Source organism: Hordeum vulgare, chromosome 2H (genome assembly GCF_904849725.1).
Source record: "Hordeum vulgare subsp. vulgare chromosome 2H, MorexV3_pseudomolecules_assembly, whole genome shotgun sequence".
Classification (NCBI taxonomy): domain Eukaryota; kingdom Viridiplantae; phylum Streptophyta; class Magnoliopsida; order Poales; family Poaceae; genus Hordeum; species Hordeum vulgare.
In genome coordinates, this window is record NC_058519.1 from 513,136,723 (window position 1) to 513,145,452 (window position 8,730).

An 8,730-nucleotide genomic window follows, 5' to 3' on the forward strand; every position below is an offset into this window, starting at 1 on the left:
GAAGCACCTTCCTGATAGCCCTTATCATCGCTGCATCTCCATCAGTAATTACACACTGGGGCTTCTTCTGGCAGTTAGCTTTCAAAAATGTCTCTAGCAGCCAAACATACGTACCTTCAGTCTCATCTGAAACAATGGCGCATGCAAAACCGTAGTGCAACGGTGATTGTTGAGACCAACAAAAGGGATAAATGGCATTCCATACCTATTCATCTTGTACGTACTGTCGAACATAGTGACATCACCATAGTCAAGATAATCCCGACGTGATTGTGAATCACACCAGAACAGGTTGTTCACCCTACCTTCACCGTCAACGGTATGCTCAAAGAAGAAATCTGGATCCCTGTCCTTTCTAGCCAACATGATTCCTATAGCAGTGTCAGCATCACCTTGGACAAGCAGTTTCATCTTCTTCATGTGCAGTTGTCAAAGTATGACTCGCAAAGGCCTTCCTTGCAAGCATATTCTTCATGTTTTGAATGCACTCAACTTACCTGCAATACCTAAGTGTTGTATCCTACGACGGTTCATGAAGAAAGCAAGATCTGGATTGCCCGTGAAGCGCACCAGCGATCTGTTTTCATGGGGTTGGACGGGTAAGGAGGCCAGAGCTAGATATAGTACGTTGAGCAGTGTATCTGCAGAAGCTGCTTATATCGCATGTTATAACCCATTCTTATTCGACAAGATCCTCGCAGCAATGAAAGAAGTTATAGCGAATAAGGACATCTTGAATAATGAAGAACCCAGTCAGCAAAGCTTTGTAGGTAATGATGAATTTCAGCCTAAGCAGAATCATATTCTTATTCGTGATCCAGTGAAGGTGTCCATCAAAGGGGCACCTAAACAGAATATTAGAGGTCAGGGTAAGAATGCTCATGAGGTGACCAAAAATGGAAGACCAAAAGCATTTAATGAGAAAAGCGGACGTCTATGTAGACTATGGAGACTTCCAGGTCATAACAAGGCCACTTGCAACCAAAATCCAGAGTACGTATCATGTTTGTTATTTTACTTATGTTGTTTTGGTTTCGGTAATTATTTTCTTATAACCTATAATTTATTTCATGCAGTAATTGGGGTTGAAGACAGAAGCGGTGTTATTGTAATCTTTAGATTTTTATATCTGCAATAATATTGTGTTACATAAGACAATATGTATATGTTTTTCTTGTTATTTAAGATAATACGTATATGTTTTTCATGTTATATGTTGTTCATTTTATATAAGACAATATTACGAGCACTTCAGCCGACATCGATTGTGCTATTTTTAAAATGCAAAATGCATGTACCGATGCCATGACGGCGCTGTGTGTTCTGGGTGAAAACCCATCGCGTCGACCACACGCGCCGACGTCACGCGGGAGCACTTAACCCCGTCGCGCCGACTGCATGCGCCGACGTCAACGCGGGGCCGCTGACCCCGTCGTTTTCTGGGCAAAAAACATCGCGCCGACTGCATCCCCCGACGCCACGAGAACGCAGATGCCCGGTGGTTTTTTCGTGCAAAAAAAGACATCGCTGGGACTGCATGTCCCGACGCCACGCGAACGCAGAAAACGTCGCGCCGACTGTATGCACCATAACATAGACAAGTTGATAGAATTTTCAACAACAACGTAATATTTATATATTACTATTACGTATAAAATGTTTTAACACGAAATATGATAAAATCATCTAGTCCCGTAGTAAACTCAAACACGCATGAATCTCCTCTGATGTCATCTATTTCTTTCTCCTTGCAATCCTAATAACTTTGTCTTTAATTTCCCCAAGTGTGTTCTTCAAAGAAAAAATCAATTGCCCTATCATTAGCTCCCTCGCACCATCAATTGATCTATGCAAAGCAACACTTAAATTATTTTAGTCCACTATAAGTGTTTATAGTAAAGAGTACTAATATTAGTTTTGTACGTGTGAAAAAGATCGATCCCATGTATCGCCATTCCAATTTTTAAAGCAATGAAGAACAAATAATCCACATGAGTTCCTAATACATGTAATTAACAATAAATAATTATGCATCACACACATATAATACATCAATGTTATATTCAACTACATACTCACCCATCTTCTTGTTGAGGCATGTCGTAGGTTTTAATAGGCCATGTGGATACATCCGGATACTGCACAGATCCGGTTGCATTTGCTTCTGCAATATCTGCTTCAATTTCTCTTCTCTAAAAATAGCAATAAAACACAAGAAACTTTCAATAAATAATGTAAACACACGATGGTTCCGTAATGCAAATATGTATTAAAACCTACCAAGTCCTCAACGAGTTTTCTAGTTGTACTGTCAAGTTCTTTTCCCATCAACGAGTCTAGAACCTGGAACTCTTCCTTTTCCTTATGCATGACGACCGTAACCCAATGGGTGTTATCCTTGTTGAGAGCCATATAAGTCTGCATAAAAAAAAGAAAATATTAACTAGATCAATGCAACATTTTTAATAGTAGTGCATTATTTGTATACATTACAACCACAAGAACATACCTTAGGTGCTTTGAAATACTCGTTCATACACCTATTTACGGGTTCATTAGAATTTGACACTTTTTGATACTCATTACCGTTTACATTCTTATCCTTTCTATATTCAAGCAGTCACGTCACCCTGCAAGTAGGTATTATGTAACGTTCGTCTTTAGCTTCCTCCAACAAAAAAGATGAGTACGCATTTATAACCTGAAAATAATATAACAAATATAATAATTGTACTTTGTTGTCAAATATAATGTTAAAAATATAAATAACTTACATCGCCGCTTATCCATTGACGGTTAAGAATCTGTCAAGCTCTCTCTGCAGTCAAAGCGTCGATCACACCATCATTGAAAGTTTGTGTAGCTTTATGTTTCTTTGAGCGCTCACATGGGCGTACAAACATAACACTCGATTTTATTACATCGACGTCAGCACTACTTTTCTTACCATCTACTTTATTAAACAATTCTGCAAATCACAAATTAAAATTAGTAAGCGTAACTCTACAATAAACTTTGTTCTACGAAAACAATATTGATTCGTAACAGTTTTACTCGCTTTGGCAGAACGTTTTGCACGCTTGATGGGTTTAACAACAACAAAAGGAGACTTTATGGCTCTTGATGGAGTGCGTTTACGTTTGCCAATCCCCTTTTCCACTTGCTCATCTAATCCATTGTAATGACCCGATTTATGTGATGAAATTTCATTTATATCTAAAGACGTGACCGCCTTCTCATGTGATACCTCAGGTACTTCGATAGGATCACTCCAATTACCCTTGAAACTATTCAAATATTCTGGAGTGCAATAATAAGGTACATTACCTTCGTCATCGTCCTTTTGCTTATTAATTTTACCTTGAGAAGGTGTGCGATAGTTGTCCTTATCAGACTGATAGACAAACTCCTTATGACCAAATGCATCATCATTTGTAGATTCATTAATGTCATCATATAGATTCTCCTCTTCTTCCTCCATGTTACCGGTTCTATAGAACACACCGGTTTTGTTCATTTTCTCAATCATCCTCTAAAAACATATTTATTAACAAGAGTTATTTAAGTCAATGAAATACATTATGCACGATAGTAAAATAGTGTTGCGTCGTTACCCGTGCGCATAACTCTGGCAAGCGACGCATTTCCTTGCGTATTTCCTTCAGCTCATGCCAAATGCGGTCCATAACATTACTCGCGGAAGCCTCTGATGTGTTGCTCTCTTTCTTCTTTCCACTAACAGTAGATTTTTTAGTACTTGATTTTTTATTTTTTTCAGCTTGTTCTTGAGCAATTGTTTTCACCCTATACTCATATGTAATATTGTCATCAATCTACAAAAACAATAATTAGAGATCGATAATTATACATCTAATTTGCACAATAAGTCAAACCATGGAAATGTAACATTAAAAAATAAATTTAGAAAATATGGATTACCATTCCAACACCACGACCGTAATCATAGTCGTATTTGTCTCTTTTCTCCGCGACAGGTTCCGTCCAGTTCCTCATCAAGGGGCTCATAAGTGACAACAGATCATATTTTGGACCTATAATTGGTTGTACTTTCTCCCAATAGGCATACTGTAATACACCAAATAATTTAAATAATATATATCATACTACGGTTGTACTCACTAACAATACGTGAGTAATAAATTGAATAATACATACCTGCAAAAGGGCAAGGATTCCATGTGGCCATTCCCTCACACGGCCATCCTCTAGAACCTTCCAATCTCCGAAAGAAAGAATTTCAAAGTAAACTCGTTCCAGTTGAACTTACTTATCATCCTTTTGTCCTTAACTAAGGCATAATATTCCTTCGGAATATATTCATGGGAGACTGGTGCGATTACTGTTCCCAACAAAACTAGAAACGTCATCCGGACAAAGTCATCATCTGTGTTATCATTCTTCACAATTTTATTGATAAGATCATCAATCATGATCTTACCCTTTTTGTGTCCACAAAATTAGTTGGTATTCTTTTCATACTTTTTTGTACTTTTGTTCTAATAAAACCAACTACATCAACTCCTTGATTTTTCAATCCAAAAATAGATAACACATCATCATGCCCTATTGAAATAAGGCCTTTACTACCAGCTGACTCTTGAACCATGAATTTTTTGTTATGGCGATTGTAGCCTTGGATCAAAAAGGCGTCGGGGGCGCGGCGGCGGCGAGATCATGTAGATGTGGCTAGGGTATGCAACATCGCTAATCGCCGCCGTCGTGGCAAAACAATATGATGACGTCGGGTGTATTTTTTTATTTTTTTTCCATATGAATATTTGCAAGTCTCCTACATGAAATCTTAACGGACGGCATTTGTAACATGCCTTGCAACTCCGTTTCATAAAACGTAAATTTTTGACTTGCTGAAAGTTTATCAACAAGACTAACCCACTTCTCAACTGAACATGGAATCACACCGTCGATTTCCATCCTTCATAATTTAAACAATTTGTCACGTACGATGCAATTTATTTGATATTTCAATAATAACATGAACATTATAAACATACTTACCCAATTATAATGCCGATGAAGGAAGGACGGACGGACGAACGGTGAAGGCCGCGGTGATGCACTGACGTATGGTCAATGCCGACGGCGACGGACGGTGAAGGACGACGGCGGACGGACGGTGACGACCGACGGCGGACGGATGGTGATGGTGATGGACGGCGATGCACGGACGGACGGCGACGGCCAAGGTGACGGAGTTGTGATGGCGCGGCGTCGGGAGGGATGGAGGGTGGCGAGATCACATCGGCGTACGACTAGGCGTCGGGGGAGAGGGGGTGGCGAGATCACGTCGGGTGCAGAGCGAGGCGTCGGGGGCGCGGCGGCGGCGAGATCACGTAGATGTGGCTAGGGTATGCAACGTCGCTAATCGCTGCCGTCGTGGGAAAACAATATAACGACGTCGGGTGTATTTTTCAATTTTTTTCCATATGAATATTTGCAAGTCTCCTACATGAAATCTTTCCATATGAATTTGCAAGTCCCTTTCATGAAAAAATTTCATTTTTTTTCGCGCTTCACGATGAACTTCACAAGGCGGCACGTCAAATTTTAGAATTTTTTGACAATCCGTGCATTTTTTATGAATTTCCAATCAAAAGCCAGCAAAAACAGATGTCGGACGTGACGCAACGTGCGTTTGGTCTCCGATTTCGTCGAAATTTTGCGTGGCATCGTTGCATGTGCATTCTCAAGTGTCGACAAAAGTTGGATGAATTTTCATGAATGCATGCATGTACTTCATGTGCAACCCATGGGTGTCGGTATGGACGGAGGGGTGCTACAACGCCATCTTGCAACTACCCTTCATGAAAAAAATTCATTTTTTTTTCACGCTTCACGATGAACTTCACAAGGCGGCACGTCAAATTTTAGAATTTTCTGACAATCCGTGCTTTTTTATGAATTTCCATTCAAAACCGGCAAAAACAGATGCCGGACGTGACGCAACATGCGTTTGGTCTCCGATTTCGTCGAAATTTTGCGTGGCATCATTGCATGTGCATTCTCAGGTGTCGGCAAAAGTTGGGTGAATTTCATGAATGCATGCATGTACTTCATGTGCAACCCATGGGTGTCGGTATGGACGGAAGGGTGCTACAACGCCATCTTGCAACTACCCTTCATGAAACTTTTTTATTTTTTTTCCACGCTTCACGATGAACTTCACAAGGCGGCACGTCAAATTTTAGAATTTTCTGACAATCCGTGCTTTTTTTTATGAATTTCCATTAAAAAATTGGCAAAAACAGATGCCGAACGTGACGCAACGTGCGTTTGGTCTCCGATTTCGTCAAAATTTTGCGTGGCATCATTGCATGTGCATTCTCAGGTGCCGGCAAAAGTTGGGTGAATTTCATGAATGCATGCATGTACTTCATGTGCAACCCATGGGTGTCGGTATGGACGGAAGGGGTGCTACAACGCCATCTTGCAACTACCCTTCATGAAAATGTTTCATTTTTTTGTCACGCTTCACGATGAACTTCACAAGGCGGCACATCAAATTTTAGAATTTTTTGACAATCCGTGCTTTTTTTATGAATTTCCATTGAAAAACCGGCTAAAACAGATGCCGGACGTGACCCAACGTGCGTTTGGTCTCCGATTTCGTCGAAATTTTGCGTGCCATCATTGCATGTGCATTCTCAGGTGCCCGCAAAAGTTGGGTGAATTTCATGAATGCTTGCATGTACCTCATGTGCAACCCATGGGTGTCGGTATGGACGGAAGGGGTGCTACAACGCCATCTTGCAACTACCCTTAATGAAATTTTTTCATTTTTTTCCACGCTTCACGATGAACTTCACAAGGCAGCACGTCAAATTTTAGAATTTTCTGACAATCCTTGCTTTTTTATGAATTTCCATTCAAAAACCTGCAAAAACAAATGTCTGACGTGACGCAACGTGCGTTTGGTCTTCGATTTCGTCGAAATTTTGCGTGGCATCATTGCATGTGCATTCTCAGGTATCGGCAAAAGTTGGGTGAATTTCATGAATGCATCCATGTACTTCATGTGCAACCCATGGGTGTCGGTATGGACGGAAGGGGTGCTACAACGCCATCTTGCAACTACCCTTCATGAGACCTTTTCATTTTTTCCACGCTTCACGATGAACTTCACAAGGCGGCACGTCAAATTTTAGAATTTTCTAACAATCCGTGTTTTTTAATGAATTTCCATTCAAAAACCGGCAAAAACAGATGCCGGACATGACGCAACGTGCGTTTGGTCTCCGATTTCGTAAAAATTTTGCATGCCATCATTGCATGTGCATTCTCAGGTGCTCGCAAAAGTTGGGTGAATTTCATGAATGCATGCATGTACTTCATGTGCAACCCATGGGTGTCGGTATGGACGCAAGGGGTGCTACAACGCCATCTTGCAACTACCCTTCATGAATTTTTTTCATTTTTTTCCACGCTTCACAATGAACTTCACAAGGCGGCACGTCAAATTTTAGAATTTTCTGACAATCCGTGCTTTTTTATGAATTTTCATTCAAAAACCGGCAAAAACAGATGCCGGACGTGACGCAACGTGCGTTTGGTCTCCGATTTCGTCGAAATTTTGCGTGGCATCATTGCATGTGCATTCTCAGGTGCCCGCAAAAGTTGGGTGAATTTCATGAATGCATCCATGAACTTCATGTGCAACCCATGGGTGTCGGTATGGACGGAAGGGGTGCTACAACGCCATCTTGCAACTACCCTTCATGAAAATTTTTCATTTTTTTCCGCGCTTCACGATGAACTTTACAAGGCGGCACGTCAAATTTTAGAATTTTCTGACAATCCGTGCTTTTTTATGAATTTCCATTCAAAAACCGGCAAATATAGATGCCGGACGTGACGACGCAACGTGCGTTTGGTCTCCGATTTCATCAAAATTTTGCGTGGCATCATTGCATGTCCATTCTCAGGTGACGGCAAAAGTTGGGTGAATTTCATGAATGCATCCATGTACTTCATGTGCAACCCATGGGTGTCGGTATGGACGGAAGGGGTGCAACAACGCCATCTTGCAACTACCCTTGATGAAACTTTTTCATTTTTTTCCACGCTTCACGATGAACTTCACAAGGCGGCACATCAAATTTTAGAATTTTCTGACAATCTGTGCTTTTTTATGAATTTCCATTAAAAAACCGGCAAAAACATATGCCGGACATGACGCAACGAGCGTTTGGTTTCCTATTTCGTCGAAATTTTGCGTGGTATCATTGCATGTGCATTCTCAGGTGCCGGCAAAAGTTGGGTGAATTTCATGAATGCATGCATGTACTTCATGTGCAACCCATGGGTGTCGGTATGGACGGAAGGGGTGCTACAACGCCATCTTGCAACTACCCTTCATGAAAAAATTTCATTTTTTTGCACGCTTCACGATAAACTTCACAAGGCAGCACGTCAAATTTTAGAATTTTCTGACAATCCATGCTTTTTTTATGAATTTCCATTCAAAAACCGGCAAAAACAGATGCCGGACATGACGCAACGTGCGTTTGGTCTCCGATTTCGTCAAAATTTTGTGTGGCATCATTGGATGTGCATTCTCAGGTGCCGGCAAAAGTTGGGTGAATTCCATGAATGCATGCATGTACTTCATGTGCAACCCATGGGTGGCGGTATGGACGGAAGGGGTGCTACAACGCCATCTTGCAACTACCCTTCATGAAATTTTTTCATTTT

General features: G+C 40.9%; 1 pseudogene; it reads right to left on the reverse strand.

The window, feature by feature from the left end:
• Positions 1-1,734: 1,734 nt before the first annotated feature.
• Positions 1,735-4,953, reverse strand: LOC123428556 (annotated as a pseudogene).
• Between the last annotated feature and the right edge of the window lie 3,777 nt (positions 4,954-8,730).